This window comes from Pantherophis guttatus, chromosome 2 (genome assembly GCF_059756535.1).
Source record: "Pantherophis guttatus breed Tessera chromosome 2, ASM5975653v1, whole genome shotgun sequence".
In the NCBI taxonomy this organism is placed as follows: Eukaryota; Metazoa; Chordata; class Lepidosauria; order Squamata; family Colubridae; genus Pantherophis; species Pantherophis guttatus.
In genome coordinates this window covers 164,140,563-164,167,723 of record NC_142064.1, presented here as the reverse complement: position 1 = coordinate 164,167,723, position 27,161 = coordinate 164,140,563, and the positions used below count along the sequence as shown (strand labels likewise).

The 27,161-nt window shown below is 41.3% G+C and overlaps 1 protein-coding gene across 1 annotated transcript in view; it reads left to right on the top strand.

Annotated features, from left to right (window-relative positions):
• The first annotated feature begins 782 nt into the window (after positions 1 to 782).
• The window catches only part of RHBDF2 (rhomboid 5 homolog 2), a 93,254-nt gene continuing 66,875 nt past the window's right edge, over positions 783 to 27,161 (top strand). Inside the window, exon 1 of the mRNA XM_034408570.3 lies at positions 783 to 1,255. The gene's annotated coding sequence lies outside the window, so the exon portion shown is untranslated. The remainder of the gene's footprint in view (positions 1,256 to 27,161) is intronic.

Genomic DNA, 27,161 nt, shown 5'->3' with positions numbered 1-27,161 from the left:
TTTCTTGGCAAGGTTTTTTAGAAGTGGTTTGCCCTGGCCTCTTTCATAAGGCTGAAAGAGGACTGGCCCAAAGTCACCAAGCAGAGGTGGGACCAGAACTGAGGATCTCCCAGTTTCTAGTGTGGTACAGCACCAATTGGGTAATTCATGCCTCCCCAACATTCATTCAGAAGTAAATCTGGTTACCCTATAATAGGGTCTTCTGCTTGAGCAGGGGGTTGGACTAGAAGACCTCCAAGGTCCCTTCCAGTTCCATTCTCATTTGGGTAACTCAGTTAATTGTCCATACTGGATGGCAACTACCAGTATGCTGAATCCAGCGCATGGTGATAGCAACCGGGAAGGCTGCCCTTTGAGCATAATTCTCCTCAACTTCTTCTCACTTAAGGATGAACCCAGTTGAAGCTATTCCCTTCCTCCCAATAGTCCCAAAGGGTGCTTTTTTTCAAGAGGCAACTGGACTTTCTTGTTTTTTCTTTGAAGACGTTTCGCTTCTCATCCATGAAGCTTCTTCAGCTCTGACTGGATGGTGGGAAGAAGAGCTGAAGAAGCTTCTTGGATGAGAAGCGAAACGTCTTTCAAGATAACCCAGAAAGTAGCAGTTGCCTCCTCAAAGACAACCGTGACCTGGATGACTGAGGATCTCCGTAGACTTCCTCCCAACAGTGCACGGCCGGAGATGCCACCCCGACGCCTCCGCTTTCGAGAAAAGGAAGCGACTCCCCCACGCCCGCGTGGGTCCTTCACCTGCCTTATCGAGCCAGGGGTGCCCCGCCTTCTTTGCCTCCGCCTATGGGGACGAGACTCCGCCCCTCGTTACTTTCCCAGGTAGAGGGCTCGACTCTTCCTGTTTAGTTGCCGCTGTGTGGCCGCGCTTTTTTTTTTTGCTGCGGGCGGGAGATAAGGAAAGGAAGGGAGAGGCGCTCCGGGGTCTGGGGCGGACGATGGCTGCGACCTCGTGCGTCGGTCTTCGTGGCTCCTTCTCCACTCTCTCCCTCGGTTGCTTCCTTATTTGACAGTTAATCGCGACCGGGTTGGTTTGATCCGATCACGTTCACGCCCTCTTCGAACCGGCGACTGCTTGCTGCGAGCTGTGGATCTGGAGCGGGCAAACCCCGGGGGTGGATCGAAAAGAGAGGAGAGCGACTGAGTCACAACGATTTCGCCTCGCCGTCTCCGGACCGCCGCCGTCTCGGCGTGAAGCGCGCCGGCAAAAGGGAAAATTCACTTCTCCCGGGCGTCGGTCAAAGTGTCGGTAAGTGAGGGAGCTCGGTGAGGGGCGCCTCTCCGGTTTGGTTTGCCTTCTTCCTGCCTACGATGCTGGGTTATTCGCATGCTTTCTCACGCTTAGTTTCGCCAGGGAGACTCCGCTCTACCGGTAGCCCGCTGCCTTCCGTTTGTTCTTTTCCCTGACCCGCAAGCCTGTTAGCCTGTCGCCGTGTTAAAACTACAACGCCCATCATCCTCATCCAGAGCGTGGGTCAAGGCTGCTCTGCGCCCCAACCTCACCCCCCCCTCCACCTTCTCCTTCACAAGACTTCTGCCCATGTGCGTAATTTCGCCGCCTTTCTGGGAGAACCCGCTATTGCAGATAAGACTACAGTATTGCAACATAGGTTTTTTTGTTGCTTTCCTGTTCCTTGTAAGTTCAGTTCTTTAGATTTTCTATTCCCCAATCCAGTTTTCCATCCCAGTGATTCATCTGTAGATTTTGCCGACCGGGTTTTTTTTTTTCCCCTCCTCTTTTTTTCTAAGTTCTGATAAGAATGCAGCTACTTCCAGTTGATGAAAATAGTTTGTAATGAGCTGTAAACGCTACAGTATTTACTCATCGTTTTAAGTAAGGTTGATTTCAATGGAGTTTAATTCTGTCAGAGTGCAAAGGACTCCAGACTCTTTAGGGGGTTGGTTCATTGTTTACAGATTTGACCCCAAGAGTTCTTGAGGTCCTTTGTTGGTGATTACCAAATTAGATATATTTTCCTCCTCAATATTTCTCTAGGGAAGCTGTGTGTGAATTAAAATGTGTGGAAGTATGAGTGTCTTCAGGTTGAGACCCACCAAAATAAGTATGGTGATTGTGGTATTAAAGACTAATTTGGGTCTGCATTTGGTAATCTTGGGTAACACATATCATGCTGTTTTAGATACAGCAGCCAACACATTTAACTTTTGGAAGTTGCTACAAGTGAAAGAAGATACTGTGGTACAGTACTTTAGGTTGTCTGGCAGTATTTTTCAAGAGAACATGGAACAAAGTCTCCACTGTATAGAGGGGACAGTGAGGTAATATTTTACGGCTGCCATCCCATTGTGAAAGTGCCTATTATGTACTTCATATAGCTGTTATTTAACATTTTTGTGCTTTTAAATTTTATTTACATTATAGTTCCAACTGCCCTATCATTCAAAGGGAAATAATGCAATTTTTTTTTACTAAAACTATTCAGTAAAAATATTACTAAAACTAAGGACCTCAGCTCAGAGGAAAATGCAACCTTAAATACAGGGGACATCTAGAATAATTTGTATAACAGCATACAACAAAATACCACCAACCATAATTGCTGGGCAAAAATATACAACCCACTTGATTCTTTGTGAATTCATAATATAGTCTGTTTTGTCATTGCATGTTGCATTAAAATACAGTGCTAATTTGTTACACTTGGTTTATGATGTGTTGTACAAACACAGCTTTAGAGAGGGAAATATGATATAGGACCTGATAAGCAAAGGTTATAAATCATACAATGTGGATTGAAACCGCTTATTTTTTCCTGCTTAAAACACTCAAAGCTATCTGATTAAATTATCTATGGTTTATTCAGGGCTGAGAATACAAAGACCTGATTCAAGGAGATCTATATCTAAAGTAAATTTGTAATTTATTCATGATTTTAGTTAACAGGATTCTTGTTGTTGAGGAAAGGCCCGGCTCTCTCATTACAGAGGCGGTATTTGGTGCCCAATTACGAATGCTTAGGCCACATTTTTTTCCCCCAATATCCATTTTGAGAATGTCTCCAAAAGCACCTGCCTCACATGTTAAGCTGCATTCTAGTTTAGCATGGTTTTGTGAACAACGTCAATGTTCTCTGCTGATTTAAGAGACTGAGTTCAATTCAAGGAAATGAGGCATTATTATTGCATCCTAGAGGAGATTGAAATATAAATATAAAATGTATATAGGGTTGTAACAAGAAAGGTCCATATTGCCAAAATGACAGAATTCCTGTCTTCGAGTGGAAACCGGTTTTGAAAAAATACCAAAATGAACTAATTAAAAAAAGAGAATATGGATTCAGGCAGTTCAAACTTTGGGAGGAGAAAAAAAAGGGAAAAAACAGAGTGAACTTGTTCTGTGAGAGGTTCATAGCCCAAAGGAAGATTTTCTTTTATGATGGCCTATGAACAGTGATGGTTAACCTTTTCAGCACCGAGTGCTGAAACTGGAGCGCATGCGTGCCGGAGCGCCTGAACCCAGAAGAGAGCATCTGGCAATGGTGCGCGTGCCCACAGAGAAGGCTCTGCCATAGGTTAGCCATCACGGGCCTATGAGCACCACTAGACACAGAAATTATGAACTCGCTTTATACAAATTTCACCAATTCATTCTGAATTTGTGTATGAAATGGGGGACATACTTTTGGGGTATGAAATGGGGGACATATTTATGGGATATGCATATAGATTTTCTTTTATGTCACACCACTTGAAATTCCAGTACACACTTCTATCAGTGAGACTTTTAACATTAGAATAACACAGCTTTATAGTCATAATGAAGGAACTGTTGTTTGGCAGTCAAAGACAAAATTCTCTGGTTAGTATAAACTGCCTTCCCCCTTTTTTCCCCTTTAGAAAGATAAATGGGTAGACAGTTGCCTAGCCATGGAGAAGCCTTACAGTACTAAGAAATGAATTCCTGGAATAGAAGAAAGAGAAGAGAAAACTGTTGTGCTAAAACAGGGACAGCTTTTTTCCTCATGCCCATCACCCTGTTGAACACCTAATTATTGTAGCTGACAAAATACTAAGGTTTTTTTTTTGTCTAATGTCTCTGTGTGTTTTAACCCGTAAGGTGTGTCTGTGGTATTATTTTTCCCTTTTGTTTTTTTACTTCCCCTTTTTTGGGCTGTACACTTTAATATTATTATATTCTGTTGTTTTGAAAGTACATTGAGTGCTTCTGTACTAGAGACAAATTCCTTGTGTGTCTAACCACAATTAGCCAAATAAATAAAGTATGATAAAGTAAGGCAGTGAGTTGACAATGATTACTTGATGACTTCTGAAGTATCATGTTTCTTCTCTTCCCATGACACAGGAAAAGCCTCAAAATGGCTTGCTGGTCAGTTTAATAGCTGATTCTAATAAGTTCCAAAAAATTCTAAATGATGGATATTGAAAGCAAAATGTGGTATTAAGGTTCACCAACTCATGAAATTTATATAATATGAATTATCATTGTATTCCTGAATATGAGGTACGGGGAGAAGCTAGGACTGGATTGGCTGGCCACATTCCCACATGCCAGTGTGGGGGGAATGATAAAGAACCCCTTGTGTAAATCTTGACTACTCAGCAAGAATATGGCACTGATTTAAAGTCAGCCCAGGGTTTCTTTTAATGTACATTATATAAATTGGTGCAAATATCATGATATTTGCATCAATTTGCATACTGAAGTCATTAAATAAATGATGTGACTTGCTAGGGGGTGCTGTAAAATTTCATCAATTTAACTGCCTCATCCAGACTACTGACTCAACCGTTACTTTAGGGCACAATTAGGATGGAAATTGGGTCTGCTAAATGTGAGGTTTGTAGCATGGGGTTCTGCTAAACTGAGGCTTTACTGTATTACAGATGTTGTATATTTTCCATCTCAAGATTGTCAGGAAACTGCCTTTTGGGATTTATTGTTATGGGAATATAGGATTACAGAAAGAGAGAGAGAGAGAGAATTGTGGGCTGGTAGGTAATCTGATCCTCAGGCTACCCAGTCCTGCTTTTTTAAATCTAAAAGTTAGATATTACCATTTTTAGTAATAGGTGAAAATAAGAATATAGGACAGTCCAGGTGATAATATTTTCAGTCTTTAGTGAAACAGAATTAGCCCAGCAGAAAACAGAGCTATGCATGTCTTATTCAATTACACAAAATATCTTAGTTTTGTAAAACATGGGCAGCATACAAATAGAGGCAGAGTAAAATAGTATTTTATCCAGAAAAGATTCTGAAAGAATGACCTGAAACAGCCATGTGATTTAGAAGCTATTTTGGGGCACAATTTGGATGGAATTTGGGTCTGTTGAATTTAGCTGTTCAGGGACTGTTTTGAACTTCAAGCTAAATCTTGGAAGATCTCTGGCATCAGAGCCATAGAGTTAGCAACTGTCTCAAGGATGGACACAGTTTAACTCTGGTATCATTTCCAATCATTCCTCTTCTGAAAGAACAGTTTTGCCTTGGTGTGGGGAAACCTGCTGGCTTTAGAATAATTGTGGAGATCAACCAGTGAAAGTAATTTGCTTTGGGATTAGTTTCGTTGAGCTATATATATTGCCTGGGAAAAAATGATTACAGTATGCCTCTTTTAAAGAAAAAGTAGAGAAAGAAGCACTCAACCCTAACAAGGAGTTTCATCCTAGTCACTCCCTCAGTATAAAAGTATGTTCGGTATTATAAATGTTTTTTTTTACAGCACTAAAATATATTCTTCAGAGTTAAGCTCACTCTCTATGGTCTCTTCGACCTTTGCCTTTTGTTCTTAACAATAGGAATTGGTGCTAGATGATCGTCATACATAACCTACAGTAATGACCTAAGAATTTTAAGGTGGAATCTAACTTGTGATTGTGACTTAAAAGTCAAAAGGCGTTACAAATTCCAGACTGATAACAAATGTTTGACATTGTCTGGCATCAATTATCTAAACTCACTTGGGATCAAAAGTTAGGATGCGGTGACTCAGTGGCTAAAACATTGAGCTTGTCAATTCAAAGGTCGGCACTTCAGCGGTTCGAATCCCTAGTGCTGTGTAACGGGGTGAGCTCCCGTTACTTGTCCCAGCTTCTGCCAACCTAGCAGTTCGAAAGCAGGTAAAAAATGCAAGTAGAAAAATAGGGACCACCTTTGATGGGAAGGTAACAGCATTCTGTGTACCTTTGGCGTTTAGTCATGCTGGCCACATGACCACAGAGACGTCTTTGGACAGCACTGGCTCTTCGGCTTTGAAACGGAGATGAGCACTGCCCCCTAGAGTCGGGAACGACTAGCACATATGTGCAAGGGGAATCTTTACCTTTACCTTGGATCAAAACATTGGAATTTCCTGTAAAAGAAAGTCTTCATGTCTCTCTGTGTCTCTCCAATAGGTAGAGCTTTCAAAACTGGGGTACCAGAATTGAGACAATTGTGAAGACATCACTGTTTTCTCTATCTCTCTGTTGTCATGTAGTAGCTGTTTGGATCAGATCTGGTACTGTCATTATAGCTCCTTCCTCCCCCTCTCCCCCCCCCCCCGAGGCACCTTGAAGAAAGAAAAGGGAAGACAATTTGGTCATTCCTTCTTTTTCCTCCAACATCACTTGTAATGGTGTTTGGAAGGGTTCTTGGTCTATCCAAGTTAGCTCTCTGGTGATGTAGGGAGCCTCAGGGGCAAGCCTGCTTTCCAAGGTTTTCCTTCTTCCAGTGCTGTTTGGGAGGCATTCAGTGTGGCTTGCCAAAGAATTATCACTAGCTATAAAAGTCCTTGGCTGCAGATATGGGCAAGATAGGTCAAAGGAACTTCTTTGTTTGTTTGTTTGTTTGTGTGGCAGCTGAAGAATTTATTTTAAAGCTAAAGCAGTTGCAGAATTTCATCAGAGAAATTGCTCCAGCTTTGCTTCTAATAAGCAAATGTTTTCTACCTTACATGTGCAAAGATTTCCTGCTGCTTTCTCTTTTCCCTCCCTAGGAAGAGAATCTCTTACTTTGGGTTGCTCTAATCAACACAACTTACCCTTCAGTAGAACTGTTGATTATTGATCAGATTAGTTTGTTGTAAAATGGGAAGAGTACGAAAGAGATGGTGTAAAAAACAAAACGAGGTGGATTTTCACAGAAATATTTTTGCTAGCTCCTCTCAGTCTTTTTTTGAAGAGTTTTATTACTGTGGTGTTAAAAATGTTGTAGACAGTATCTTATGTGACAGTATCATATTTTTCCTCCTATTGCAAAGCTGAGACAAGAAATGTTATCTTCAATCTTGCTAACTCTCACAACATTCCCATATCTGTAGTTTGTGTTCCTTTAATGCTCAATATACTAAGGCACCGTTTCCCAATTATGGCAATTTCCAATTCTATGAACTTCGAATCTCAGAATTCCACAGCCAGTATCCCCATTGCTGAAAATTCTGGGAGTTGGAAGTCCGCAAGTTGGGAAGTCCTGTAAGGTGTCTGATTATTTATGCAACCTGAAATTCCCATTGTATCATGTGACAAGCCTCTTCCAGTTGGCATGCACAATGCACTGGTTAGTCTTTCAATAGCACTGTGGTTTTATTTCATTACTTGTAGCAAGTTAATATTTCCATGTTTTGCATGATATTTAGTGGTTGACCAGCAGAATTGCAGCCATTTTTGAAGAGTTGAGATTCACAAAACAAAATTTATGTAGGGTTTGATGTGGGATCTTTAAATTACCCAAAAAACACTACGGCAGGAAAATAAGTAAAGATCCAGAGCTTTCTGGAGTGCAGCAACCACTGGGAAGGGAATCAACCCTCTCTGCAGGCTACAAACATGCCATGTCTTTTCAAGGACACTTTTAAATACTTGTAATAAATTAGTGATGGGCTAATCAGTTTCAGGGCTTCATACTCTCTAGGTCAGGGGTGTCAAACTCATGTCACGAGGTCACATGACGTATTGCAACTTTTCCCCCCCTTTGCTAAACCGGGTGTGGGCGTGACCAGCATGTGACGCATCTGGGCCGTGAGTTTGACACCCCTGCTCTAGGTTGACTGATCAACCAGGGTTTTTTTTAAGCTGGGCCTCTAGTCTCAGGACTGTAGAACAGGTGCTTAACCCATGGTCTAGATCAGAGATGTCAAACTTAATTTCATTGAGGGCCACATCAGGGCTGTGGTTGACCTCAAGGGGTCAGCCAGCCGGGCGTGACCAACTGGGTGGGCGTGGCCAGCTTGTCACTACTCCCCAAACTGCTGCATGTTTCCTCTTTGCATTGGGTAGACTGGGCCGAAGCTATGCTGGCCTGATCTTTCCTCTTCGCACTGGGTAGATTAGGATGGCTGTGCAGGCTTTGTGTTTGACATCCCTGGCCTAGATGGAAGGGCCATGGCAGAGATACAGCACATCTGCCAGACCAATGGAGACGAATGAATGTCCAGTCTTGACACATCATCTCAGACTTCATATGCCATGGATTGCTTGGAAGTCCAGATAGAAAATGTTGAGCCAGGATAAGAAGGAAAACACCACTTGCAGCACCTGAAGTCATCTTTGGGTGGTCTTAGTGGCAGGATGATGATGAGGTATAGGAGCTGGTATGAGGATACATCAGTCCTTTGTGATCAAGGAACAGATTCCACAAAGATCATAGAACTATATTTTTGCAGGTTATAACAGGATCTTGAAAGCCTGAAATTTTCTGTTCCTGTCTCTTATACCAAGGGTCTCTAACCCGCGAGCTGCGCACCACTTCCAGGCTGTGGCCTGTTCAGAGCAGGCTGTGTGAGCAGCTGGCCAACGCTTGTGCATGTGTGCAGTGTCAGGTTCCAAGTAATGCAGTAATGTCAAGTGTGCAGCTTGACTCGCGCAAGTGGCAGGTTGGTGCGTACACACATGCATAGCTTAACTCTCACGAGCGGTGGGCCGGCACACGCACAGCTTGACTCGCATGAGCAGTGGGCTGGCACACACATGCCAGCCCCCCTCCCTCACTGGGCTATCAAACCTTAAAGGTTGGAGGCTGCTGTCATATATTAAAGAGAATCAAAACATGGCACTTTGCGTTTCTTCCAGATTTTTTTCCTCTCTTTCATTGCTAAGCTTTCTTCAAAGCTGTCTCTGTGCTCTTCTACACTCTATTCTACTCAGGAAAAAATAGCAGAGTCTTTAGTTTGAGGCAAGTGTATATATAGCCAGGGATAGAACAGTAGGGCAGGTTTCATTCCAACCATATTCTTGGTAGCTGATTTATGTTGGGAAATGGATAGGGAAAGTCTGACGCTGACGCTGTTGTTTTCCTGAATTCTACTGCAGTTTTCAGAGCTTTAATAACTTTCCATGAGAATTTTTTCAGCGTTTGAGGCATACTGTCGTTTTACATTGACTTCAATCCTATTTGGAGGAGTTCTGAAGCTGGTGCCAAGGAACACCCATTGCATGGTTTCTTAGCATTTGAAGTCCTCTATCTTTTACCTGAAAGTTGGGCCATAAGAAAGGCTGAGCGCCAAAGAATTGAGGCCTTTGAACTATGGTGCTGGAGAAGACTCCTGCGAGTCCCTTGGACTGCAAGGCGATCAAACCGGTTAGTCCTAGTGGAGATCAACCCTGACTGCTCTTTAGAAGGCCAGGTCCTGAAGACGAAACTCAAATACTTTGGCCATCTAATGAGAAGGAAGGACTCACTGGAGAAGAGCCTAATGCTGGGAATGATTGAGGGCTAAAGAAGGAGAGGACAACAGAGAATAAGGTGGCTGGATGGAGTCACTGAAGCAGGAGGCGTGAGCTGAAATGGACTCCAGAGGATGGTAGAGGACAGGAAGGCCTGGAGGAACATTGTTCATAGGGTCACAATGGGGCGGACACAGCTTTGCAACTAACAACAACAACAAAAATCTTTTACCTATATTTTGAGTGGCTACATGGAATCATGGAGTGAAATAATCAGACATTAGTGATCAAGGTATGGATAAAGTGTAATTAATATGGGCTTAGCCTATAGCAGTGATGGTGAATCTTTTCGGCACCAAGTGCCCAAACCCAAATGCGTGTGCATGTGTATGCAAATGTGTGCACTGAAGCGCCAGAAACACGAAGACCAGCTGGCTGGCGTGCACATGTCTTTTTTTGGCTGTTTTGGGGACCATTTTCAGGCCATTTTTCGGGCCATTTTCAGGATGTTTTTCAGGACATTTTGACAAAAACAGCCTGAAAAACGGCCTGAAAATGGCCCCAAAAACAGCCTGTTTTGGGGCTGATTTCTGGGCCATTTCAAGGCCATTTTCCAGTGCTCTGGTTCCCGCAAAGACCAGCTGGCCGGCACGCCAGAAACCAGAAAAGCAGCTGGCGATGGTGCGCGTGCCCACAGAGAGGGTTCTGCGTGCCACCTCTGGTACGCGTGCCACAGGTTCGCCATCACAGGCCTATAGCTTCTTCTCTAGCCTTACAAAGGTAGCAGAAACTCTGAGTAGGGATTTGGAAGCAGCTTGGGCGGGGGGGGGGGGGGGGAGGGTGAAGAGAAAGAAGCTGGAATTTAATCTGAAGAATAGAAGACTTGATAGAAAAATCTGCTGACTGGATGGAAATACCCATCTTTTTCTGGATTTAGTGGCACTCCTTTTCAAGAGCATGATACAATTTGAACTCTATGCTTTTCATAGAAGCCATGTGGCCAACATGCCTTTTAACAACTTAATCTAATCTCTTAGTTTAAGCCTTATGTGGAGAAATCTTGATACCATATGTCATACCTAAATATTTGACTTACTATAATAAATATGATTGTCCAACAGAATCTACAACCAAAACACTAGTTGGACACAGGTGTTTGTTTAGGTATTCTGGACCAAATGTGTTCTAATTTAAGGTATTATCTTCCAAACTCTTAGATGATTTTGTGCTGTTTATCTCAAAGGTAGTCTAATCTACAAGAGTCTGCCTGGGCTTTAGGATCAATATCTGAGTGCTGTTTCATGTGTATACCTTATCTAGTTTCCCAATAATTAGGAACATTTTGAAGACTTGCTTATTTCTGGATACATTTGATTCGGTTTCCTGCAGAGAAAGGCTAATCTATTATTTATAATGGAAGCTGCATTTCAGCAAATAGTATAAATCAGTCAATCTTGATTATACTTCAGTATAACCTTTGCTGTAATCAGCATAACGACTAAGTTCTTGCTCTTAGAAATGGTCTTTGGGAAGGTTTGTAAATAAGTGGCAGAGCAAATGCTTTGCATGAAATAAATCCTGAGCTTCAAGGTCCCGGGTATCGCTTAAGCAGAGATAACAATGCTACTTTAGTCTGAAACATGGAGATCTGCCGTCAGTCAATAGGGAAGAAGCAATTCAGATCTGGTTTGATCGATCATGGGAAGATGGGATTTTTTGGAGTCACGATGACATCATTTGCATTTGCCCACTATTCTGTATCTTTTTTTTTTTCCTTAGCAAGAAAAAAAAATATCCAGTAAGGAATGAAAACTGGATTCACTGACCAATGATCAGAAGCCCTCCATTTGAAAACACTCTTTCACTTATCCTTTCCATAAGTTGATTCCCATTTTCTTATCTTTTTGCTGATTTTTAATAAATTAAAAACATGGTAGTACGATGTGTATCTTCCTAATATCTAAAAAACCAGAGAAATTAGCCTGGTAACTAAAGAAATCCATCGTTAGAATTTTTCTAACATCCAGTCTACCACCCTGAAATGTAAGACTATAATTTCTATGTTGTTCATTCTGGAGTGACAGAGAATAATTCATGACCATTTTTTGTGTGACGTCCCTTCAAGTACAGGTAGTTCTCGACTTACAGCCACTTGTTTATGACGGTGCTGAAAAAAGTTACTTAACCGGTGCTCGCACTTATAACCGTCATAGAATCCCCATGGTCACAGGATCAAAAATCAGACGTTTGGCAACAGGCATATATTTACACTGGGTACAGCAACCCCCGGATCACATCATCCTTTGTAACCTTCCCAGCTGTCTTGCGACAAGCAAAGTCTCTAGGGGAAGCTAGATTTGCTTAACAACATGATTCATTTAACAGCCACAGTGATTTGCTGAACATTCTTAGCAAAACAGATTGAAAACTTGCCTCCGGAAGTTGTAAATGCTCCAACACTGGAAGTTTTTAAGAAGAGATTGGACAACTATTTGTCTGAAATTGTATAGGGCAGTGATGGCGAACCTTTTCGGCACTGCGGAAACGTCGCACGCACACATGCTCATCAGGGCCGGACTCTGGAAAAGCCAAACTTCCGGGTTCTAGCGCGCATGTGCGCCCGACAATCAGCTGACCGGCGTGCATGCACAGGCTGGTTTTCGGCACTGCCATGCGCGCGAAGGAAAGCTGATCATCGCGCACGCATGCGTGCCAGAAACACAAACAGACAAACAGGCAAGGCCATGCGTGCTGGGCGACATGGCTTCGTGTGCCACTTTGGGCACGTGTGCCATAGGTTCACCATCACAGGTATAGGGTTTCCGGTCTGAGCAGGGGTTTGGACTAGAAGACCTCCAAGGTCCCTTCCTGTTAATCTATTCTATTCTAAAATTGGGTACAATTCACTTAAGAATCATCTTACTTAGCAGCAAGTTCCGTTCCCAACTGTGATTGTAAATTGAGGACTACCTGTATTTGAATGTGGACATCACCTAATATGTTAAATGAGTGAATAAAATTAAGCACTGCTGTGAATCTTATGTTTGGGCTGTTAAGGCAACAAAAGCAAACAAAATATGTTTCTACCCTCATCAAGTCAGTGGAATTCTGCCTAACTGTTTCAGGTGACCCATGCCCTTTAGGGAAGGATCAGGCAAAAGACCTTTCTTCAGGCTGCCATGACAGGTGTGCAAGATATTTTGCTGGTAAGAAGACTCACATTTGTATGGGTATTAATTTTATTGTATGTAAATTGCCCAGCATTTCTACAAAGCTGGTTGGATATAAATGTGGTAAAACAAATCTAAACCTGAACGAACAAAACTTATTCCTGTAATGTTCTGTCTTTAATAAATGCTCTGTATTATGAATTAACATGATAACCTTATTAATAAATAAGCCAAGGTAATGACTGGATTTCCCCAACATGCTGAACCATATATTGTACCCAACTCCCCTTAGCCTAACCTAACATGATGTATGAACTAAGCTGAAGAGAGTCGTTTTACTCTCTTTCTCCCCTTGTCAGTGTTTCTGAAAACTAAACAAACTCAGTTCGCTCTTTATAGGATTTCCAATAAAACAGAAAATGCTAGTTAACATAATACCTCTGTTTAAATGATTATACTTCAGCTGTGAAGGCTTTATTTTAATGTGTCACTATCAATCCAAGACTCAAACTTGATTTTCTTGTCATCAGAAAGAAACCCTTATATATGACGTTTCTTTAAGAGCTGAAGTATCTTTATCAGGATGAATGTGTCTGAAAATTTTTTAGTTTAGCTGAATTTAAAGAATTTTTCCAAACCTGAGAGCCTGCTAAAGACTTCATCTTCTAAAATTTCCTAGCCTTCCTGGCCATTTTTGAGAATTCTAAAAGTTAAAAGTCCACTAATTTATAGGGGACAAATACTGAAGAAGAACAGTGGTAAGTTTAAATCTGTAATTTCATGTGTTGAAGACTACTTCACAACTGCAGTTTTAAGCATGAGGGTAACTCAAATGTAGCGTGTACTTTAATTGTTTTTCATTGATTTTCTCCCAATAAAATTGGTGGCCCAGGCTTGAAAAAAAAACAGAAAACAAGGGCTTCTATCATACAGGGAATGCTTGCATTGTACATCACAATCTCTGTATAATCTCATCGCATCCCCCAAGATGCCTTTTTTATTGTGACCAAATTTCTTGAGGTTGAACAGTTTCCTTTTGATCTGGAGGAAATAAAGAATTATGATGAAAAATTAATCTGTTAGCTGTTAGTTATGCTGAAGTGCCTATGCTTGGCAAGACTTTGACCTACTTATCAGTCAAGGCTGTTTTGCCCTTCCTAGACTATGAAAATAATCATGTATTGGTTGACTGTTGGTCCTTAAATGACAATAACAGAAGAATCATATTTTTGGTCTTTATCGCATGCTAAGTCTATTTTATTTTTTTCCCCTTTAAGAAAAAGGACACCTGACTTGTAATCTACTTTTGTAATACATATATTATTGCTATATTCTATATAAAATTTTTAAACAACAAGAACTTCTAGAACAACGTTTTGCAGATTAGTGCATTTGTTAGCCTGCAATATTCAGCAAGATTATTATTATTATTAAACATGAAACTCAGTCAACTGAATATTTAAAAATGTATCACAAATATCATTGACTGGCGCTGATGATTGATACGGGTTGCTGCCAGCATCCTAGGTATCAACCAAGTATCTTCTTAAATGTATGGTGTTCCAAGTAGTGCAGTTTTTTGCAGTTCCACTGGTGTTATTGCAGGAAGCTGCGATTTCTTGATGTATTTTGTAAAATTCTTGGACATGGTGCCCCAATGACAGTGGGTATCACTTTACATGTTTCACCCATAATCATGTAATTTCAATGGCCAGGTCGCGATATTTCGTGATTTTTTTCCAGTTCTTTTTCTTCAACTCTGGCGTCTCCTGGTACAGTGATATCAATAAATTGTACACTTCGGTTTTTGACAACTGTGATATCTGGCGTGTTGTGTTCCAAATGACGAGCCGTCTGTATTCCAAATGATGAGCTGTCTGTATTCAAAAGTCCCACAAGATCTTTGCCCTCTCATTTTCAACAACTTTTCCACTTTATGTTCCCATGACTTTTCGGACACAGATAAGTTGTATTTTTTACTTCATGACCAGTGGATTAATTTAGGAACTTGGTCATATCTAGCTTTGTAATCAGTTTGCACAATTTTGCTGCACTCGCATATTAAAATGAGCCTTGATAGTACAGTGGTTTAAGCACCCTGTTATTAACACAGCTGCCTGCAATTTACTGCTGGTTCGAATCTCTCCAAGGCTCAAGGTTGACTCAGCCTTCCATCCTTTCTAAGGTAGGTGAAATGAGGACCCAGTTTGTGGGGGCAATAAGCTGACTTTGTATAAATATACAAAAGTATGAAGGCTATTGCTTAACGCATTGTAAGCCGCCCTGAGTCTCCGGAGAAGGGCGGCATATAAATCAATTTTTTTAAAAAAAATGTGAAGCAGTTTCAACTTTGTCATTGCAAAGTTTGCAGTTTGTCAGTGGATTTTTGTATCTTCACTTTCATGGCATTAGTATGTAGTGCTTGTTCTTGAGCAGCTATTATTATTATTATTATTATTATTATTATTATTATTATTATTATTATTATTATTATTATTATTATTATTATGCTTTACATTCTGCCAGCTTTTCTGATCAGCATGCTACAAATGAATGGAAGAGTCTATTTTTCTTCTTTTTCTGGCTGCACAGCATTCACTAGGAAGAATATGTTTCCTTCTCCTTTGCTATATATAAATTTCAACTTCCCCCAAGCAAATCTTAAAAGGTCTCTTTCTCATTTCAACTTTATTTACCTATGGCTGCTATTTGCAGCCACTACCTTCTCTTCTCCCTCTCTATTTATTTGTTTTTGTTTATTTATTAAATTTTCTGTCCAGTCAACTCAATTGGAGTTATAGACAGAAAGAGAAAATAAGGAAAATGCCTTCTACTTTCTGTAATATAAGAAACACAAGGGCAGTTTAAAGCCACTGTCTGGTAGTCAGTCTGGAGAGATTTAGGCCTTCCAAGACATGAATTGACACCAAAGAATCTTTTAAAAATGAAAACATTTAGAACATACAACAATGAAGAAATATATGAATGAGTGGCTTAAAGAAAATGATTAGGCTTCAAAAGAGGTAATGTGACCAGAAGAATAATGGGTAGCTTATCTAAAGTAGAGATTAGAGGCTAGAGATAATAAACCAACGGTCCTAGTTATGTCTAGCTGCTGTCTAGTAACTTACTACATCTAGAATGTTGTGACTGGTAAGATTTCTTCCTATGTTCTGCAAGTGGAGTGGGATGGCGCTCTTCCTTCCTTCCTTCCTTCCTTCCTTCCTTCCTTCCTTCCTTCCTTCCTTCCTTCCTTCCTTCCTTCCTTCCTTCCTTCCTTCCTTCCTTCCTTCCTTTCTTTCTTTCTTTCTTTCTTTCTTTCTTTCTTTCTTTCTTTGCCAACTGTTGCTCCAGAGGGGAAAATCAACAGACCAAACAACTCCAGAAAACTCATTCAGAACTTTGAACTTCATAGGGTTCAACCTCAACTAGTTTCTCTAGAGTTACTAGAAACAGAAGGATTTAGTCTATATATCAATTGCTCATGTTTTCTGAACTAACCTCTGGAAGCTTGTGTTGCTGAATATAATTGTTAACTAGTACTCGGCCATACTAGTTAATAGGGTAGGGCTGGGGTGGATTGCTTAGTTTTAGGATTCAGACAACTCCTTGTGGCAGCTAAGGAAAAGCTATCTGCTTATTTATGTCTTTTCAAGTTATAAAATATTTATTATTTATTTATTTAGGCAACATATATGGCTGCCCAACTCACAAAGTCACTCTAGATAGCATTAAAAGCACAAAACAAAATGGCCACAGAACATAAAAAAAACAAAGAAATAATAATATGCAACATAACCAAAGACAAATTTCAGCATGTTCATTATTCTGAAACCCAGATGGCCTTATCAAAACGGGCTCACTGCCTTGGAGGAACAGGTTTTTAAAGTCTAACAGAAGGCCAACATGGTCAGGATTATCCAAAATTTTGGGTGTGGGGGAGAGAATGCTGTTCCAAAGTATAGGCATTGCAACAGGGTCACTAAAACATGTCCACTCTTTTGGATCTTACCGAATGAACAGACACAATCAGTAGTAAGTGTTTCTGGACATGACCTGGCCTTTGGCCAATTAATCAGTTTAAATATTTTAATTAATCAAAAGATGCAGCAGAATTAATAACGAAAGTGCCATTTTAAAAGATCTCTTCTCATCAAGAATGCCTTGATTCAAAAGTTTCCTGTAAGCAAATTTAATTTTGAGATTAATTAATTAACTCATATGATTGGTTTTACATGTTCTTTAATCAGATTGCTCCCCATAATTTAACAAAAATTAAACTTTACTACTTTAAACCCAAACTGCATTATGCTATAATCTTTGTGGCTCTTTACTGATTATTATAAATCTAAAAAGTGAATTCAAAGACCATAGCCTCATTCAGATGCACTTGCGCCAGCTTCGGGTTCATGTTTGCTTCATCTTTAGGGAAGATGATATTTTTGATGATGCCCTTACATCTTTCTGATTGCTGTTGGGCTTCCTTCCCCGTCTTTAATTGATGCTTCTCATTAGCATGAGGCTCTTATTCAATCAGAAGCCAGCTCCGTCTTAGCTGTTGCAGAGATTTCAAAGAGAGCAATTAAAATGCCAGGAGCCTGTGGAAAATTGATTATTGTCAGAAGTCCATTGGCAGTTTCAATAACCATGTTGCTAGCTAGATGTTACTAAATGCAGTGGACCCAGGCTAAATAGACCTCATAATGGTGAAGCCACCTACCACAATGCATGGATTGTGGCAATAAGCAAGGATGCCAAGTAGTAATGCTGAGTCTTTGTGGTCCCTTCCCCCATTCATTGGCATCCTTCAGTCTCAAGAGACTATGGTATCGTGCTCTGGAAAGAGATCCTAAAACAGCATCTAGTGTGACTAAAAAGACCAATTTGAGAGTGGCAATCCCTTCCACACTGAGGGCAGATACATTCTGTTCCCTGCCCAGCCCCCAGATTTCGCTGGTTCTGGGACTGTCTCTTTGCCTCAGCCTGCCAAACAAGTGTCTCTTCGAATTGGAGAAGGCCATGCTGCGTCTTTAGCCTCCAAGCTGAACGATCAGAGGTCAAGGTTTCTCAGTTGTTAATGTCCATTCCCAGGGCCTTTAGGTCTCTCTTGCAGATATCCTTATATCTCAGCTGTGGTTTCCCTCTGAGGCACTTTCCCTGCACTAATTCTCCATATAGGAGATCTTTCGGAATCTGACCATGAGCCATTCTCACGACATGCCCCAGCTAGCGCAGACGTCGCTGTTTCAATAGTGTATACATGCTAGAAATTCCAGCATGTTCCAAGACTGCGCTATTTGGAACTTCCTCCATTACATGCACAGATAATGTTAGACTCATCTGTCCCTGATTTGCAGTGTTCTGGAGTTAGGTGAAACTATGATTTGTTATTAATGCTGCTCTCAACTTCTTCAGAAGATTGGAAAAAGCAAATGTACAACTCTGGTGTCCAGAATCAAAGACTAGTACATAATCTAATGATTTGTCCGTGCGTATCATGATTATTTTTTAAAGAACTCAGTTTACCAATTGAAGTTCAGATTGAATACCAAAATTAGTCAGGAGATTGAAAAATAAATACTGTCAATTGAATTTAAGGCTGTCCAGGTGGCCATGCTATTTGTGGCTCCTTCAATTCTTTGTTCTGTTTTCAATCACTATAGATATGACAAACTTCCTTGACAAATAGCACTTCCTGTGTGAAAATTGGCAGGCGGTCTCTGAGAGAATAAGGGGCATGCCTCTTTTTCTTCTGAAGCTACTTTCTCTTGGGAATAATTGGACAGACTGCATGGCTGAATGGTGACTGACAGGGAAACCTCAGCTCCAAATGAAGATGGTCCCCTTCTTGTTTTGGGTACTCCTTTCCGCCTAGAGCATTGAATTTCTCCTTTGCAGGGAGTTGCATGAAATTAGTCATTTAGAATTGCAAGAAGGCTACACATTCTATAAAGTGCTATTCAGCTTTCTGCATAGATCCTACATGTGAATGGGTTCTGTATATAACCTCTATGCCAGTTGCACATTACTTCCACAGAAATCAGTCATTGCAGTGGTGGGATTCAGCCGGTTCGCACCAGTTCAGGTGAACCAGTTGTTAAATTACCCCCTTCTCACTATCAAAGTGGATCTTGGGCGCTGCACTGTGCTGTAATGAAGAAATGGGAAATGGAGCGGCCGGCGCAAGGGAAGGAGAAGGCCACTTTCCTCCTTCCCTCGTGCCGGCCACTCCGTTTCCTGTTTCTCCATTGCAGCACAGTGCAGCGACCAGGATCCACTTTGATACTGGGGGGGAATTTAACAACCGGTTCACCTAGGGTCAGGTTGGCCATCGCAGGAGGTTCGTCCCACATGGGTGGCGGATCTGGATGACGGGGATGGGCCACGCCTCCCATGACAGCCAACCTGACCCTGGTCGAATCAGTTGTTAAATTATTTGAATCCCACCAATGGGTGTAAAACGGATACAACTCCCCCCCCCCCAGGCTCTCCAAGGTTCATTAGATAGAAGAAATCTGAAATTTTCTTGGCAACATCTTGGAAGTGGTTTGCCTATTTCCTGGGGCTGAGAGAAAATAACTGGCCCAAGATCATCCAGATGGTTTTGTGCCTAAAGTGGGACTAGAACTCGCTACCTCCCTGTTTCTAGCCTGATGCCTTAACCACTACACCAACAGGCTCTAATGTGTTAGAAATATTAAATATGTAAAGAATGTGTCACCTACTGTATATATTTTCATTTTAACTCCACGTATTGTAAACTACATTGTTACGGTAATCCAGATTAAGTTTTTGTCCGAAAAGTGCAGGCCCTTTTAAAGATAGAGCATACACTGCTCATAAAGCCACAAACTAGCATCGGGGCATGTTTTTATGATTAGTTTAGAAATAGTTATAATTAACAAAGCTAGCAAACTGAGATCGTCTCTGTTTGGTAGGCTACTTTCTTGAAGGGTAACTTTTGGCCCGTGTGTTAAAACAGAACGTTAGTGTTTCTGTAAGGAAAACCCTCTAGAAAGATTTGAACAGAAGATGTTTTCAAATGAAACTTTTATTTCCCAAGAGTTTTCTCCTTTGAAAAGATTTTTGGCCTGTTGGCCCTTATGAAAATGCTCGTTGCTGGGTATACAGACTAGCCATTTATGGAGCCAAGAAGGGACTCTGCTTTAGGTTTTGGAGAAAAAAATGAAGAGGCTGGAGCTGGCCATAGTTCCACGACCATATTTGTCTTTTTGTAGCCTTTTTAATCAATGACCTTATGGTGGCCTCTTCTTCTTTTGGCTTCTCTGTGAGCAAAGAGTTCCTTAATGCTAAGCAAGGAAATGCCAAAATGGAAAAGAAAGTCTGCTCATTTTATTCCTCTTTCTCTCTCACTGCATAATTTGCAGGACTCACGCTATTTCTTGAAGGTTTGCTGATGCCTTATAAGGAAGCCAGGGTTAGCCATTGTTTCAGGGAAAGGTCAACAGCGTAGTGTATGTGTGTGTTACTTTTGATAGAGTAGTTCAAGGCCCTCAAGCGACACAGAGGCAATTTATAGCTGCCCAGAAAAAAAATGCATTGTGTTAGAGTCTGTGGGCCATGTGATGGTTTCAGCTTCCTGTTGTGGGGATGGGATCAATATCCGGCAGAGGAAAACTCACAGCTGGAACAAAGTTAACAAGGTTGCTATTTGTACAGTTATTTCCTGCTCAATGATGAGGATCACCATTATCTTTCTTTTCCAAAGTTCTGGCAATATGGGGTTACGTTTTCCTCCCGCTTGTCTTCAGAAGAACTCAGGGCAACATATGTGGGCTCACCCTTATTTTTAGTCTCATGGCAACCTTGTCAGGGAGTTGGTCTGGCAGATTGTGACTGACTCAACATCATCCCTTAAACTTCCTCCTCCATTTCAGTGCCAGTGGCTTCCCTGGGTGGGGGACTAAAAGGTCATGTGGATTTCTTGGTGGAAGGGGAATTACAAATTGGGCCTTGTCCCAACGCCAGCAATGGTTACACCACGGTGACTCTCTAGCTGTAGCCCATCTCTCTTGGTAAAAGGTTTTTAGGATTATAACCATAGCATGTTTAAAACGAAGTGGAAAGAACAAAGTGGCAAAGTGGGTGTGAAGGTTTTCAACCAAAGAAATCACAAGCTGCCTAATGAAAGCCAGGCAGCTAGCTAAATTCAGTGGTCTGTTTTGCGACAAAGGACAAATCTTGAAATGGAAACTGGTTGGATTGCAATCCTGCTTCCCAACTGGTTTTGCAGCATTACTGACAGCCTGCGCTGTGCCAGCACGTAAGTTCCTCCCTTTCTAGTAAGTGAGGACATGTGTTTGAAACCTTCCCTTGCTTCACGACAGGAAGCAGACTTGACAGAGACAGATTATTGTGCAAACTTGAATATCCTGGAAACTGGGACAGGCAGTGTCAAATGCCTCTTGTCTGTAAGTTTGTGCACATCTGCAGCTGGCCACTCCTTTCCAAAACTATATTATCTACTAAAAAAGTCAATAAATTCAGCACAGTACCTATCTGCTGATTAAATCTTTAACTCTAGGGCAGCAATTCATAAGAGAGCTTCTAGGACCATGATGGTGAACCTATGGCACACGTGCCAGAGGTGGCACGCAGCACCCTCTCTGTGGGCATGCGAGCCGTCACCCCAGTTCAGGTCCACCATGAATGCACATGAGCCTCCTGCTGGCCAGCTGGTCTTCGGATCTCTGCCACGCATGTGCGGGGGCGGGGTGTGTGGGGGGGGCCACATGTGCATGCATGGGAGGGCATGCACATGCATGGGGCTGTGCATGCATTGCATTTTGGGAGTTTGGGCGCATGCGTGCTTTGGGTACTCAGTCCGGAAAAGGTTAGCCATCACTGTTCTAGGAGATAAGAGAGAATTTTGTGTCCCAGTTTCAATCTTACCTGTTTTCCTACATGGAGAAGGGCTTATAAAAATTGAAATATTTATCTGAAAGTCCTTCTTTCAGTGGCAGCAAGAATCTGTTGCACATTTCCTACAATGTACAATTCAGAATGATCTGTTTGGTGTATATTGTAATCTACAAGATTTTGGGGGGGTGAAAGACGTACAAATATTGACCAATGTGTCTTGTACATTCCTTTTGTATGCCTCCTACATGAATCTTTATACTAGAATGGCCAGGAGCCGCTCCTTTAAAAACACACATAGTCACATTCTTTTCAGCATCAGAGAGCTGAAGAGGGCATGGCAATACTGTGTGGGCATCAGAAGAAGAAAGATGGCAAATATCTATGGAGACTCTCAGTCATTAGAACTGAGGAAGCTTCTTGGATGAGAAGCAAAATGTTTTCAAACCCCCCCCCCCAAAAAAAAGTCCAGTAGCCTTGTGGAAAAAGCACCTTTGGGACAAGAAAGATGGCATTTTGCTTTGTTGTTTTGCAGTTTTGGAAATAGGGATGAGCAGGTGAATAAAATAAACTAAATCCCTTGAGAGCTTAAGGTTCCTATTTTTGCAGCTTATTCTTTTTTTAAAAAAAAGCAGAACACCTTGTTTCTTCTCCTATAATTCAACAACATATTGAAGACTGAGGGGATGGCACTATTAATCCTTCCTATCCTATTCTCTGGGTAAGAAGTGAGCAATGTGCATTTAATCTCTTCTTATTTTGCAGCCAAACAACCCACTCAAAAATTCTAGGATGTCTAGAAATAGTGAGATTTAGAAGAATATAAATGAACAAAGTAAAAAGATGATCTCTGCAAACCTGCTCTGCATCTTTTATAAGACAAATCCTATTATCTCCCATGTTTTTGCCTTTTTTATATTCAGTTAATAACACAAAGAAAAAGAATACACAAAATTATTAAAAAGCTAAAATAGACAGAAAGATATAATACATTTTATGGACATGTATAAATAAAGTGATACTCATAATTCATTAAAGCAATTCATTAGCTGCTCTGTCTAATGATCTGTCATATTCATCATTTTAATGAAAAGTTGGAGCCATATATTTTTCTTTCCAATGTTGAAGAGTAAGGTTTTTTATTGTTAGTTCATTGTCTTTATCCAGCATAAAAAGAACATGTTAACTTCATTGCATCTCCAACAACATAAATGCAATGAGATCATTTCTAATATTTTGAAAAGGATATAATATAAAATCAATTGAAATTTTGGGGAGATTTTTTTTTTTTACAATGCTTCTTTATGGATTAGATAAGACCTGCAAGCAAAAAAAAAAAACAACTCAAAAAGAAAAAAATATTCAAAAAAAGTTTAAAAAACTAAAAGAAAAACAAAAAGAATTTAAAAAATATTAAAAGGGCATTCCAGTAGCCCCTCCTTTGTTCACCACTTTCTTTCTGTCAGGTACTAATTGCTACTTAAATATGTTTATATTTTGCTTTGGACAATATTACAGGTGGTCCTTGATTTATGACCACTCGCTTAGCAATGAGTTTACCTAATGGCTGCAGCGTTTGCGTAACGATTGCCACAAAAAATGGTCATAAAGTGGGGCCGGTCATGTGATCGACCCAATTTATGGCCATCACAACATGCAAGCATAATAGGAAGGCACTGTTACGGTTGTATGTTGAGGACTACCTTTACTCATATCTGTTTTGGATCATTTTAATTGTTGTTATTAAACAGCTTCTCTTCATAAAGGTTGTCGTTTGGGACAACCAGGACCTGGATGATTGAGAATCTCCAAGGACATTCTCTTCATAAAGTTTCAAGAAACTTCAAGAAATCCTACTGGCTCCAAGTGTTGCTTTCTAAGTCTAATAAAACTTTGTCAGAATGTCACTACAACATTCTGTAAGTCATGAGACTTGAATCATCCTCTGGTTATACAGATTAGGTCATGGGGATTGCCATGGTATGCATCATTGTCACTGCTTTTTCAGCCTGTAAACAAAAGCTACTAATTGAAACTTCAGATGCTGGCTGCCCCCTCTACTTTTTCCAGATCTTCTGCAACAGCTGTTAAGACACCCACAAGTGAGTTCCCAGCTGGCTTCTACATCTGCCTTCTCACTAGAGTGGGTGTTGTTTCACATTCCCCTGTCAGATCAAGAACTCTTTTACTGCCCATTTCACCATCCATGTTTTATCCCGCCAGTGCCCATGGCTTCAAGTGGATCACGGAGAATCCACATAGCATTGTGATGGAGGCATATGGGGCGCTGACTCAATACTTCAGAAATCCTGCCTTTCCTCCCCTTGTCCCCATTTAGTGCTTCTTTAGTGGTTTCTTTACTATGTGTCAGGGTGGATTTGATTTAAATCGAGTTGATTTAAATCACAATTTAAATCATGATTTAAATCACTAGTAAAAAGGTTTGATTTAAATCAACTCGATTTAAATCATAATTTTTAAAGAGCAACTGTCATCTCTGCTACTCCTTTGACCCACTGTTGACTCACCGATAGTCCCAGTGTTGCAGAATATACAGCCTCATGCTACATAACTAAGCTCCATTTCATGCTGAATAAACTAAATTATTTATGTATCTTAAATAGAAAACTATCTTACGATAGATTTTTACCCCAAAAGTTTTTTATTAAAATAAATTCAATAAAAATAAAAAAAATCCGATTTAAATCAAAAAAATCTGATTTTTTTGATTTTTTTAAAAAAATCATTGATTTTTATCCATCCTGCTATGTGTGGTTGGCTTGCAAAAGACCCAGAGCATAACCTGATACTCAAAACGGTGTAAGAAAAAGTATATTTGTTTTCTGAAACTGTAATTGATAGCAAAAAGAAGCAGATCTTCTGTGTTCGTGTGTGTGTGTGTGTGTGTGTGTGTGTAGGTAGAGGAAATATATCAGCTTAGATTCTTACACACCGTAATACAGATTCCTAATTATGGGTGCCATTGGAATCCAGTGATGTGATATAAATATTGAATCATGCAAGAATTTAGTGTCCCTCCAAATGTAGATTCTGAGGGTAAGTAATGTTAAAGGCTTGTAGTGAATAGGTAATTTCTCTCTCTAAGCTGAAAAGCATCCACCCATTTTTCTTTCCTTTTTAAAGAAAGCCTAAAGGCTACTGACAGTTGAAAATTACGATGTTTAAAAATATAGCTTTCCACTTGCAAAATGTTTACCTGTTTCCCTTCTCCCCGGTCCATTTATAACATGAGTCTTAGACATGTGTAACTATATTCTTACAACTCTGAATATTAAAATGTTTGGATCGCATGAAAGTGGAATTTTGTTTATTCATATATTCTTTTTTTTTTCAAAGTTTATTTTCATTTTTAAAAATACAATACTTTACATATATTTTATTTATTTATTTATTTATTTATTAAATTTTTATACCATCCCCTCTCCCGAAGGACTCGGGGCGGTGAACAGCCAAGATTAAAAAACATATAATATAAACATTAAAATACATTTAAAAGAAAATTAAATCCAAAATGGCTCCCCAATTTAAAACGCCTTACCCATAACCCTATAATTAAAAGAGTTTGATTCTGTGACTCTGGAAAACGTGGACAAGATACTGGGCAGACTAAGCGCGGCCACATGTTTATTGGACCCGTGTCCCTCCTGGCTGGTGCTGGCCTCTTGGGAGGTTACACGAGGCTGGCTCCAGGGGATTATAAATGCTTCCTTGAGAGAGGGTGTCTTCCCTGCTGCCTTGAAGGAGGCGGTGGTGAGGCCTCTCCTCAAGAAGCCTTCTCTGGACCCAGCAGTGTTGGCTAATTACCGTCCAGTCTCCAACCTTCGCTTCATTGCGAAGGTTGTTGAGAGTGTGGTAGCGCGACAGCTTCCTCAGTACTTGGATGAATCGGCTTATCTAGATCCGTTCCAGTCGGGCTTCAGGCCTGGATACAGCACGGAAACGGCATTGGTCGCATTGGTAGATGATCTCTGGAGGGCCCAGGACAGGGGTTGCTCCTCTATCCTGGTCCTATTAGACCTCTCAGCAGCTTTTGATACCATCGACCATGGTATCATGCTGCACCGGTTGGAAGAGTTAGGGGTGGGAGGCACCGTGTTGCGGTGGTTCTCCTCCTTTCTATCTGATCGGTTGCAGTCTGTGTTGACAGGGGGGCAGAGGTCGACCCCGAGGCCCCTTGTATGTGGGGTGCCACAGGGGTCGGTTCTCTCACCCCTTCTGTTCAACATTTATGTGAAGCCGCTGGGTGAGATCATCCGTGGTTTTGGGGTGAAGTATCATCAGTATGCTAATGATACTCAGCTATACATCTCCACCCCGGACCACCCCAATGATGCCCTTAAAGTGATGTCCCAGTGCCTGGAGGCTGTACGGATCTGGATGGGGAGGAACAGACTCAGGCTCAACCCATCCAAGACCGAGTGGCTGTGGTTTCCGACGTCCCGATATAGTCAATTGGTGCCATCACTGACTATTGGGGATGAGTCATTGCCCCCCACGGAGAGGGTTCGCAACTTAGGCGTCCTCTTGGACTCACGGCTGTCTTTAGAAGAACACTTGACAGCTGTGGCCAGGAGGTCTTTTTATCAGGTTCGCCTGATTCGCCAGTTGCGTCCCTTTCTGGATCGGGACTCGTTAAAAACGGTCACTCATGCCCTCGTCACTTCACGCCTGGACTACTGTAATGCTCTCTACATGGGGCTCCCCTTGAAGAGCACCCGGAGGCTCCAGCTGGTCCAGAATGCGGCCGCGCGGGTAGTTATGGGAGCAGCATGGCGCTCCCATGTGGCTCCCCTCCTGCGCGAGCTGCACTGGCTCCCTGTGGTCTTCCGGGTGCGCTTCAAGGTCTTAGTTACCACCTTTAGAGCACTCCATGGCTTAGGACCGGGGTACTTACGAGACCGCCTTCTGCCACCAATAGCCTCTCACCGCCCAGTACGCTCCCATAGAGAGGGGCTTCTCAGGGTGCCGTCAGCCAAACAATGTTGACTGGCGGCCCCCAGGGGGAGAGCCTTTTCTGTGGGGGCACCCACCATCTGGAACGAGCTCCCCCCAGAGATACAGAAGATTCCGGATCTGCGCACTTTCCGCCGTGCCCTCAAAACATTCCTGTTTCAGCAGGCCGGCCTGGCCTAACTTTCCCTTTATATTGCTTTTTGATTTTATTTTAAACTGGGATGTCTTGAATTATCTAGGACCAGAATGTTTAGTATATTTTAATTGGTTTTTTTTTATTATTAACGTTTGTATTACATGTATTTTTATCGTTCGCTGTTCACCGCCCTGAGTCCCTTAGGAATAGGGCGGTATATAAATTTAATAAATAAATAAATAAATAAATAAATAAATAAATAAATAAAACAAATTTAAAATTTCCACATTTAAAAGGGGGAAGATTTAGGCCAGGCCGGCTTGATGAAATAGAAGAGTCTTAAGCGCGCGGCGGAAGGTGCGCAGATCCGG